This window comes from Silene latifolia, chromosome X, assembly GCF_048544455.1.
Source record: "Silene latifolia isolate original U9 population chromosome X, ASM4854445v1, whole genome shotgun sequence".
Taxonomy (NCBI): domain Eukaryota; kingdom Viridiplantae; phylum Streptophyta; class Magnoliopsida; order Caryophyllales; family Caryophyllaceae; genus Silene; species Silene latifolia.
The window spans coordinates 64,129,738-64,143,249 of NC_133537.1; the positions used below are offsets into that span (position 1 = coordinate 64,129,738).

The 13,512-nt window shown below is 37.6% G+C and overlaps 1 pseudogene; it reads right to left on the minus strand.

Moving 5' to 3' along the window:
* Nucleotides 1-2,425: 2,425 nt before the first annotated feature.
* On the minus strand, nt 2,426-13,134 carry LOC141617485 (uncharacterized; annotated as a pseudogene).
* Between the last annotated feature and the right edge of the window lie 378 nt (nt 13,135-13,512).

The following is a 13,512-nucleotide window of genomic DNA, read 5'->3' on the forward strand; positions in this document are numbered from 1 at the left end:
ATAAGCCCATGCACGTGGCCCGGCCCGGCCCGGCCCACACAAATGAGCCGTTTTTGTTAGAAAGGCCCGGCCCAAGCCCGCGTTGGCCCGGCCCATGATCACCTCTAGTTCTAACCCAAACCCCACATGAAGTGCCCTATGACCCGTTATTGATTACCTGATGAATGGACCACTAATGGATTAGCTAACAACGGTTCAGTGAGTCGAAATCGACATCTTAATTGTTTTCAATTAAAACTAAATTATGTACATCCAGAAATTGTTCACACAAGAAATTATCTATCAAAAGTAAATGGCACACTATAAAGACTAGGAGTGCGTATTAGTATTATTTGTAACTTTATAAGTATTATAAATACCGCCCCATATAGCTATGTAACACAATTCAAATTAATACAATTATTACTCCATCATATAATCTATCTATCATTGATGATTAAGGAATACTATTAGGAATGACTTCATGAACCGAATGAAGCGTGCGAGATGAAGAAATTGAACCAAGAATAATCGCAATTATATTTATAGATGAATCGTGTTCAACCGTCCAGTTAAGCATGAGATGAAAAGACTAACTCATGATATTGGTTCCTCCGTTCCTAAATTTAAGGAGAAATTATCCAACTAGCTGCTTGATCGAGCATTCGAGCTATAAACAAGGGATAAAATGGCTACAAACAAGGAAGAAGAATACATTGCACCTAGAAGACGGGAGAGACAATGACAATCACACAATAAGCATTAACAAGTTATAACTCTTATTTAGCAAAAATTCAATAATGTTACAGTACAACATTATCCTTGATCCAAATATATAGTCGCTCGTGGCTTCATTCTCATTTAAGGGTTTCCACGTAAAAATATTTGTCTTATCTAGTTTTATACTTCTTTGCTTTCACTGTCTTTCATATTCAAAAATATACTGCAAATTGAGCCCAAAGCAAGGAAATAGGTGATATACCAAGTAAGATGCAATACAATAGCCAACGGAGGATTTTGTTGAAAATGGGCGTGAAGCTCAATCAGTCTCACAGTTACGCGGTGAATGTCTTTGTGCACCTCAAAAGCTTTCCCCTCTTTAAATATGCACAATATTTTCCCTGGGAAGAAAAAAGAAGGATTAAAACTATGAATTTATCATTCAAGCAATCACTTCAAAGTTGAAACCATTATACAACAATAAAAGTAACGTTTAGAGATACCACTAGCATCAAACATGCGACTGAACAAGCTTCACGCAAATCCACCACGGATAGCCATAATCAAAATCTAAAAGATATGTAAGTGTCACCTAACTAATGCTTACAATGTCTTCAATAGCAATAATACTGAGTACAAGCCACAAATAATAGATGGAAAAATTTAAGCATGCTAGCAAACAATATTGCGTCTTGTCAATAACGGTTAGAGAGCCTTTCCTATTCTATACAGCTCCAACCACATAGCTACTCTGTATTTATATATGCTTATATATGCTGCACAGATCCTGTCTCAATTTTTAGTGAACACGCTGACATCGTACACAACATCATGGCCGCCCACACATAATTATACAAATCTCATGAACAACCTCTTGCTTTTTATAACATCCACAGTTTAGCCACTTACTTTAACTACTTGCTACTTGTAACAAAAGACCAGAACACTATCCACTTACAATGTTATGGTGTAACTACAATTTACATATACTTTCCACAACTGTAGACCAAAGGAATAAGAAATAATCAAACCAAAAACAAAAGCCAACGGATAAAACAACCACTATTCCCCATGCTACCCACAACATGCATTAGATAAAACAAATAACACCATCAAATGGTGCTTCCCAGATCCGACCTTCAACATAATGCGAATAAAAAATTCACAACTCAGTTATATCAAAGCAACAGCTAATACCTTGTATGGCCGAAACAGAAAACAAAGCCACTCTTGCCTCATCCAACTACACGGTTCCACTTTTCAATTCTCATCCACCAAATGAAGACATCTTAATCTAGTGATCTCTCAAATAGTCAAATGTCAAAAGGAAATCTTTTTTCCTCAAATGGGAAACCTATACTTTAAAACAGTGTCATTCATAAGAAGAGATTGGCAAAAGACACCAAAATAGTAGAGGTGATGTTCAGGCACATACCCGCACAAGGAGTACTGCAAACTTCCCAAGTTGCTACAACAGAAGCGGGGTCGACATTTGGCAATTTTAAGACAGATAGCAGCAAGACTGAAAATTGCTACTTCTCAGGCAAAAATCATCATTCAATAATCAATCTCCTCTCTTCAAAAAATTGTAGACATTCATATATTTGAGAGCTCATAATTGTTGCAAATGCATGCAGCCATAGCAGTCAAGATAACAATATAGTCACTCAACTACACCGGTATTAGGTCAAGCTTTGAACAAGCTCTGCAGGAAAGAAATCTCTAACTAACTCTTCAGTAGATTTTCAAACAGGCCGAAAGAGTGCTTAAGATGTCCAGGTTTGCAGTATGTTTTAGCCATGATTTGGCATGGGACACGATCGACTCGGAGGCCAGAACTCCATATCTTGGCAAAAATTTCTTCAGCCTCAATGAAGTTACATTTCAAGCAATGACCTTTTATCAGTTCAGTATAGGTTATAACATTTGGATTGTATCCAGTTCGAAGCATTTCATCATGTAGTTGTAGTGCAAGCTGAACCAATCCTACATTACAAGCAGCACCCACTAAGACATTTCTTTCGACCATCTCTCTCAATGTTGATAGAGCTCCTTTAATGTTAGAGACCTTCAACAAGGCAAAAATGATGGCATTGTAAGTATATATGTTTGGACAAACCCCAGTCGAAATCATTTGCTTTTTGATTAACAATGCATTGTCGATGTCTCCACATTTTCCATAACCATATACGATACTATTCCAAATGAAAGGTTCTGGAACAATTGAATTATCTAACAACCATCTCAATAACTTTGATGCCCTACCAACCTCTCCACGTGAACAAAAGCCCCGGGCAATCAATTTGTAAGTGAGCCAATCAGGGGAAACTCCTATACTAAGCATTGAGCCAACAAAGCTCAAAGCCTCATCGAATTCTCCAATCTTACATAGGTGACTTAAAAAGGTATTGCAAGTGAACGCATCAGGACGTATTCCTCTCTTAAACATTTCTCCCAAGCAACTAAACGCATGTTTCATCTTATGGTTTAAACAGAAACCATGGATAAGAACATTACATGCCACAACATCTATTGGTGAACCATCTTCCAACATCTTTCTCCAATTCTCAAGAGCTTCAGCAACGTCTCTACTCTTAAAGCAGCAATCCATTAAGATGGTTGAAGTAATCAAATGAGTGGGTCTCCTTTTACAGCTATCATCTAAAATCTCAGTAAATAGATCCCTGCCAGCTTCCACCAATCCTTCTTTGCATAAAGCATGAAGTAGAATGTTACAACTAATCCTGTTTGGCGTAATGCCATGTGTAGCCATTGAAGAAATATTGTCAAGGCTTTATCAATCTCTCCGTGTAAACAGTAGCCTTTCATCATTGTGTTGAAAGTTGCACTATTAGGCAATGGGCCTCTAATTAACATCTCTTGAATAAAATATTCCGCCTTCTCTAAGCAGCCAGTTTTACAAATTGCATTGATTAATTAATTGTGTGTAACTACATCAGGAATACAGTTTTTCTTTACTAGTTCCCTCCATAGCCAAAGAGCGGCATCCAACTTAACTTCTGAACATAATACACGAATCATAGCTTCATCTTCATAACATTCAGCTGTTCCGAAGATCTTTGGGCAAATAATTTCAGGAAATGAAACATTTTCCCTGCAAGATTTTGAAAACATATTAAAGATCATAAAACATAACACTTCAAATTACACAATCCAACAACCACTTGGAATAGCACTTCCTTAATGATAGAAGAAACATTTAATGAAGACTAATAAATTACATCATCCAATATTTTTTAAACATCACCATAAGGATTGAAAAAACCATCAACAATGGTAAACTCAAGTCAGATCCCCTATAAAGTTAAAATGACATAACACTATTATTAAAATAATATGATGAGATTCATTAAAAGAATTTACAATAAAATGAAAAGCAGTTTCAAGAAAGCCACCTAATTGTCTTCAAGCGATTTAGAGTGTTCATTAGCACGGTGCACATTTGTAACACCCCAGTTTATGAAGGAGCCTTTAGCAAGACATTCCCTAATAAACCGGACTGTTATCATCTCGGTTTCCCGAGGTAGTGAATAACAAAGTACAACAATACCAAAGTACTTTAAATTAAAACTTAACGATTACGTGTTTATTACAAATTATCCAACTAATACTTAATATAAGATAAATACAACCTGCAGCGGAAAATAAATTAAGTGATAAAATCTTCTATGTGATCTAGACTTCTAGGTAGATTGGCCAAGTCCTCACGCATCCCATAGCTCCCAAGTCGGCTAAACAACTTTAGTACTGTCACAACCGCTCCCATTATGGTTCATCACGGTGTTCACGAATACACAGTGGTCAACCACGAGGTTGAGTAGGGAAAACAATGAAACAATAAATATGATATGCATGCTCCTCCGTCACCTCCATCTCCATCTCAACTCATATCTCATCTCATACCCGGACAACCCCATACCATACCGATCCCCGGAGACTATATATATCGACCGTAGCCGATCTCACATTTCGCGGCAATGAGGACACCAGGGCAAGTCTGCAGAACCCGCCTGGCCTTATCACAACATCACATCGTATCCCATCATCGTCACCGCCACATCCTCCTCCAACTCCAATGCATATGAAATGCTCAACAATACTTAATGCAATGCAATATGTATATAAATCATCGAATCGATAAATCATAACGTCATGCCGATTTACCGATGTTGTGATATCATACTCAATACGATCAAATCAGTCAATCACCTTTCCGAATATAAATGATAACGTAAATCAACAACCATGAAACAAGTCAACACAATTCAACAACAACGTGTAATCGTCAAGTGTATTTCCCTACCTCAAAGTGCCAAAGCAATTCCATTAAGCGATTAAGCGTGATCTTAAAACAAAGCAATGCATTTGATTATCGATCCTTCATTTAATCCGTCACCTAGAACAATTATAATATTTATAATTACTAACTACTAAATATAGAAATCTCCCCAAAATAGAACTTTCCCGATATAGTAACTTTCCACTTTAACATCTCCGACTAGTAATCCATCTCTAATTATTTTAATCAACTCGGGAATTAAATTAAATAAATTATTTAATTGACAAAGGAATAATTTATTCAAATGACTCGGGAATTAAATTAAATAGCTAATGTGATAATAAAATATTAAACGAATTAAACGTTTTAAGAAGACCCGAATCAAACATAAAACAATTCAAACATCCCGACTCAAACCCGTCTTTAATCATTTTAATGCACTCGGGAATTAATTAATTAATTTAGAATACGACCCATTACGAAATATAACGATTAAATTATGAAAACCCGTTTCAAAACCAAAACAACTCAACATCGACCACCGTCCCTTCACACTCACTCACGCACCACCACAAAGCCACCGTGAGGCCGTGATGCCCACCACCCGTGGTCCCCACTTCAACCTTGACCACCAACAACCGCCCCCAAGTCGGGTCATTTGCCGCACGGCGGTTCAAACCAAGGCCGCCATTTGACCTGGTTCACCACCACGCAAAGACAAAACACCTCTCGTTCTCCCCGACCACCACCGCAACCCACAACTACCCCCCGCCAAACAACCACCATTCGACTCGCCACCAACCCACGCACACAGACACCACAAAGACCACCGTTTCGACCTCCCCTAGTCCACGGTGGTGCCACCCAAAACCTACCCGTCTCAAACTCCCCTGAAACCCGTGTATAAACCCGTTGCTACCCCTCTGTCAATGCCGCCTTTATCACTGTTGCTAACACCACCCGTAACCACCCTAACCACCACCAAAAGGGGCGACTCCAATCACCCATTACCATTACCCCGACACCAACCACCCTTAACCCCTCCCTAAGACACGAAACAACAACCAATCAACCCGACGTAAATGCGAAACCAAAAAAAAAAAAAGTTGAACTCTTACCTTTTCCGCCACCACAACAGCCACCAGGGCCACCCACGGTCGTCGACAAACACCCTAAAGGCTTCCTTGCTGCGCCGTCAACACCCATGCTCCCTCTCTCTCTCGTTTTGCGTGAAAGCTGATGATTGGTGTTGATGAAGGAGGGAGGCGTGAAGAAGGGAGGCGTGTGTAAGGTTAGGGTAAAACTAGGTTAAAATTTAGGTTAAAGGTCAAGTTAGATGGTAAATGGGTCGTGGGTAACGTGATTGGTAAATGGGTAAGCTATCGTTCGATTAAACCCCGTCCCAACAAGTTTACGAGTAACTCGGTCTTACGATATCAACACGACTAAACAATTAACTCGACTCAACTATTATCCCGACATAATTAGTAATATAAAATACATAGTAATTAATATATAATAATATCCGTTTACTCGATTATATAAAATACGGGGTATTACAGTCTTCCCCTCTTAAAATGAACTTCGTCCCGAAGTTCGCTCCCACACCAAACATGTCATCCGAATATAAAGGCATCCCGTATAACTAACACAGTCAACACACAACTAGACTACATAAACATCAGAAGGGTATTGTATATCGTACATACAGTTAACACACACTTTTGACACATCAATTAAACATAACAAATACGAAATATTACATTCTGCCCTCCTAAAAATAAACTTCGTCCCGAAGTTTAACTCGTCTACACTTAACCCAACTAACTACGACTAATGATTGCTGAGAACACAAATGTATAACAACTAAATAATCACTTGAGAACACCGTCATCTTCCATCTAAATTCCGATCTCAACTCAAGTAACTCCATAACCATGGTCACACTGGACCGTAAACGTAACTCGGCACAAAGGCCCCACAACTCAATACCAGTGGCCAATCTCAATCTCAATATCAATAGTTTAACTACACTCTTCTTTTACACATCAACCAACTAACAGAAGTATGAATAAAACATATAGAACTCATTTGCATAGATACCCCACAACGAAACATCTACTTGGTCAAAACTACCATCTACAAACAAGTGCAACATAAACATTAAGATTTTACAATCCTACCCGACTAGAAACATGGTTACGTCCTCGTAACCTCTTTTCAATTTTCATATACCTATACAACAAAATCATTATCAACCACATGTGACAGGAAAGGATACATGATAAGAGATTGCGCATCAACATTAAGGTCGAAACGAGGTTTTATTAAGGAATTAACTGATTGTCAACAAGTAGCATTTATTACTAGCTCATGCTTAACTTAAAAACACAACATCAAACTAAAAGAATAACAAGAAAGGAACCAAGGTTTACACGGTTTCACAACTAAACAAATTTGATGATCAATTATAGACTATGAACGAGCGAGAGCAAAATCAACAAAACAATTTAAGAACTTCTCACATTTGTAAACATATCACAGAAATAGATCTACCACTACTATCTATCACAATCACAGGATCTTATTGACACGTCCATTCAACCCTTTACTCACTCACTGGTTTAGGTCACGAATTAGGTCGATGAATTTAAGCAATCAACAACATACCCATAATTCATACTTTAAATTATAAAAATTGTTTGCACGATATCAATTCTGAAAACATGTTTCCCAATAAAAGTAACTACATATGATCTATGACAACGACAACATTACTTCCATATCACACCTATGTTTCACGTTTTAGCAACCATATCATTCAATTGTGTCCAGCAACTTAGTATAATTCATTCTCAAGAAAAACAAGAGATATTGTATAAATAGTTTAAACATATACATTTGCCATCATATACTTTGTAGAACACTAGCTATGATAAAAGATTAGCAACTTGAACAACTTCTCTGATTTGCATGATTGAATACTTAGGCAACTCGTAGGCTCAATTAAATGTAACTATAATGACTATCATTTAAACCAATGCATATCATGTGAATCATCAAAAGAGTTATCCCATTATAATTGCCAACATAGTTATCATGACAATTTTATTATAATATAATTGATGGTAACGACTGGAGAATATAGATATGCCAATTGTCATGTTATATCAAACAGTTTCCTTTATATCACACCCATACAATTGCAAGAATCACTTTAGCATTTTATGACAATATAATAACGAACATATTCAATAAGGAATAACAACATTGTTTATTATCATGTTATAGTTTTAGGTCCAACTGAAATAATTTAATGTGATGAAGGTAATAAATATAACTATTGGCACACAACTCATATGAAAGACATTAGAACTTAGATGCATCCTACATGTGTGAACATTTGGACATAATTATTATAATTATTCATGCGAGTATATTAGAACAATCAAATTAACTTTTAACGCCATCAACTTTACCAAGATATGGGAACATAGTTTTATATTTATATATATCCGACCACCATGCAAATATGATGAACATACTAGAGATATTACAACATGCCAAACATACATAAAATATGCAACAACTGGACTCGTATAAAATATTTCACCCTTGATTAAGAATCAATTTAAGCTATCCAATTTTACTCACGCTATCATGCCAACAATGTTATCAACTAGACTTTAATTTTATCTTTGTTAAGATACATAACTACTGAACATGCGTGCTACTATCATCATATAAAACATTATAAGATCACATTAATAAGGCTCATGAAATAACCAAACAATTATATGAAAACTCACATAGTACGCACATTTTACAAGTCATGATTCACGTTGTAACTTTCAAAAATCACAAATAAATAACCGTCCGACGAATACTTGAGTTAGATTACTTTTTATAACATACCGAGAGTTAAAAACACAGGGGAAAAAGAATTATGTCTAAAGCACAAGAATTTCATTTTTAAAGCATTTTACAACTCAGTTGTTCCAAATAAGTATGTGACGGCAATTGGTCCGAAACTTGGGTCAGTTTGCAAAACTCACCATTTAATATAGAGACTTCAAGAATTTTCGTGGCTTATCAATTTGAAAACATATGCGAATCTTCTGATCGATCGAGTTGGAATTAAGCAAAAATTATCAATACAATTTAAATGAGGATTTTTACAAAATCATTGGTCAAAACATCACCGCACAGAACTTCCCGACCACAGCCCACTAATATATTTATTACTCCTAATCCGTATATCATATAAGCATGAAACCAACGCCAAATGAACACTAACTCACGAGGCTATCTCTCACAAAATTTCATCCATAGGGGATTAACAGAAAAGAAATGACAGCAAGATCAATTAGGGAGTAAAATCAAACAAACGTGTTTCAAAGACTAGGTCATTCATCTACTATGTTCCAAGCTCTTACAACCACACTATCGATACTAACTCATCCTAACTTAAATCTCACACTGTATACCTTCATAACATCTACCCCATAGAATCCCGTTGCATCTCGATCTACTCCTTAAATCTAATCACGATTGCTATGACTAGAAACATGCAATTCAATAGTGTTTCTTATTACTATCACAAGACTATACTAGCATGGCTTTGGGATCACATAACCGCATATCACTAGACATAATAGTACTATCAGCACCTCATTCAACATCCACCTAGGTAAATATCATAATTTCGTAATTATTTTCACGCTCACGATTACCACATTCCAACACTTCATTGATTACCAATCTGAACACGAAGATTTATTTCTCATTTCCACAACATCATATGATCACATCATCATTCATACAAAATACTTACCGTAACGTTGTCCTGTAGAATGGTTAGAACATATGGGTCTCAAGGTGTACATCCACTCGATTATATTCAAGGTTTTCCTTCTAACTACCCATTCACTCAATTTCTCTCGGGTTACCTGGTTCAAAACTGAGAGGGCAAAAGAGCACGTATTAAGGGCGCCTTCTTAACCGCACTGTGAGCTCCTATCAGTTTATTCCCAGGGGTTCATTTTACTTGGATACATCCTACGTTCATTGGGTTCATTGGTTTAGGCACGAGGATCGTTCGCTCACGATACCACTTTGTAACACCCAGGTTTATGAAGGAGCCTTTAGCAAGACATTCCCTAATAAACCGGACTGTTATCATCTCGGTTTCCCGAGGTAGTGAATAACAAAGTACAACAATACCAAAGTACTTTAAATTAAAACTTAACGATTACGTGTTTATTACAAATTATCCAACTAATACTTAATATAAGATAAATACAACCCGCAACGGAAAATAAATTAAGTGATAAAATCTTCTATGTGATCTAGACTTCTAGGTAGATTGGCCAAGTCCTCACGCATCCCATAGCTCCCAAGTCGCCTAAACAACTTTAGTACTGTCCAAATCTGCTCCCCATTATGGTTCATCACGGTGTTCACGAATACACGGGGTCAACCACGAGGTTGAGTAGGGAAAACAATGAAACAATAAATATGATATGCATGCTCCTCCGTCACCTCCATCTCCATCTCAACTCATATCTCATCTCATACCCCGGACAACCCAGCCATACCGATCCCCGGTAGACTATATATATCGACCGTAGCCGATCCGCCGCCGCATTTCCTTGTTGAGGACACCAGGGCAAGTCCTGCAGAACCCGCCTGGGCCTTATCACAACATCACATCGTATCCCATCATCGTCACCGCCACATCCTCCTCCAACTCCAATGCATATGAAATGCTCAACAGTAATTAATGCAATGCAATATGTATATAAATCACGAATCGATAAATCATAACGTCATGCCGATTACCCGATGTTGTGATATCATACTCAATACGATCAAATCGGTCAATCACCTTTCCGAATATAAATGATAACGTAAATCAACAACCATGAAACAAGTCAACACAATTCAACAACAACGGTAATCAGTCAAGTGTATTTCCCTACCTCAAAGTGCCAGCAATTCCAATTAAGCAGTTAAGCAGTCCAGAAAACAAAGCAATGCATTTGATTATCGATCCTTCACGAATCCGTCACCTAGAACAATTATAATATTTATAATTACTAACTACTAAATATAGAAATCTCCCCAAAATAGAACTTTCCCGATATAGTAACTTTCCACTTTAACCGAGTCCACTTAATCCATCTCTAATTATTTTAATCAACTCGGGAATTAAATTAAATAAATTATTTAATTGACTCGGGAATAATTTATTCAAATGACTCGGGAATTAAATTAAATAGCTAATGTGATAATAAAATATTAAATGAATTAAACGTTTTAAGAAGACCCGAATCAAACATAAAACAATTCAAACATCCCGACTCAAACCCGTCTTTAATCATTTTAATGCACTCGGGAATTAATTAATTAATTTAGAATACGACCCATTACGAAATATAACGATTAAATTATGAAAACCCGTTTCAAAACCAAAACAACTCAACATCGACCACCGTCCCTTCACACTCACTCACGCACCACCACAGGCCACCGTGAGGCCGTGACAGCCACCAGCCGTGGTCCCCACTTCAACCCAGCCACCAACAACCGCCCCCACTGGGGTCGACTGCCGCCGGCGGTTCAAACCAAGGCCGCCATTTGACCTGGTTCACCACCACGCAAAGACCAAACACCTCTCGTTCTCCCCGACCACCACCGCAACCCACAACTACCCCCTGCCAAACATCCACCATTCGACTCGCCACCAACCCACGCACACAGACACCACAGCACCACCGTTTCGACCTCCCCCTAGTCCACGGTGGTGCCACCCAAAACCTACCCGTCTTAAACTCCCCTGAAACCCGTGTATAAACCCGTTGCTACCCCCCTGTCAATGCCGCCTTTTACTGTTGCTAACACCACCTGTAACCACCCTAACCACCACCAAAAGGGGCGACTCCAATCACCCATTACCATTACCCCGACACCAACCACCCTTAACCCCTCCCTAAGACACGAAACAACAACCAATCAACCCGACAGAAATGCGAAACCAGAAAAAAAAAGTTGAACTCTTACCTTTTCCGCCACCACAACAGCCACCAGGGCCACCCACGGTCGTCGACAAACACCCTAAAGGCTTCCTTGCTGCGCCGTCAACACCCATGCTCCCTCTCTCTCTCTCGTTTTGCGTGAAAGCTGATGATTGGTGTTGATGAAGGAGGGAGGCGTGAAGAAGGGAGGCGTGTGTAAGGTTAGGGTAAAACTAGGTTAAAATTTAGGTTAAAGGTCAAGTTAGATGGTAAATGGGTCGTGGGTAACGTGATTGGTAAATGGGTAAGCTATCGTTCAGTTAAACCCGTCCCAACAAGTTTACGAGTAACTCGGTCTTACGATATCAACACGACTAAACAATTAACTCGACTCAACTATTATCCCGACATAATTAGTAATATAAAATACATAGTAATTAATATATAATAATATCCGTTTACTCGATTATATAAAATACGGGGTATTATCATCCAATATTTTTTAAACATCACCATAAGGATTGAAAAAACCATCAACAATGGTAAACTCAAGTCAGATCCCCTATAAAGTTAAAATGACATAACACTATTATTAAAATAATATGATGAGATTCATTAAAAGAATTTACAATAAAATGAAAAGCAGTTTCAAGAAAGCCACCTAATTGTCTTCAAGCGATTTAGAGTGTTCATTAGCACGGTGCACATTAAAAACTACTTCAGGTACTTCATTTTCATTGAAGCCGTTATTTCCTAAATGAGAACCTTGACCAATATGTTCACAAGAATCCTGCACAGTTGCTGCCAGATCTTTAACAAACATAGTGACGGAATCATATCCAAATGTCCTGTATAGAGACAATATAGCAAAGGCTTAGATGAAATTTGTTCACCAATAATCCAGATTCCAGACTATAAAACAGACGAAATGAATCGTCTGAAGAACACAATAAGGATACAAGTGGTATCAGTTACATTTAAGATTCCTCCCAATCAAGAATAAAGCTAGATTGTCATTTCTCACCAAACAGTAATGCAAGGAGTGATTTATACAGGACGTCTATGAGTCGTATCTCATTTAGTTAACCTTGGAGAAACACAAGAACTGGAATTGCACATAAATTACAAAGGGCGAGTTAGGTTGCTTAACAATATTTATGTAAAAGTGTAAAACAGAGCAAGAGCCAATTCCCATGAATATTAAATCCTACAATACGTAGGAAATTTAATACCTACTCACTCCTTAATAAGTATAAATTCCAATGGACATCACTTTGGACAATGTCAACCAAACAAGATTATCCACATAATATATTTAGCAAGTTATTTCCTATGAAATGAAATTTCTTATAGACTTCCGCTTCCTACATTCACCAAACAATCATCTAGGTCTTTAGTAGTATAATTTTTATATGCATTGTGTTATGGTCCGGCCATGGTGCACACTCTTGCCTACACCAAAGCAAGAATGAAAGCAACAACGTATAAGATTTTTTC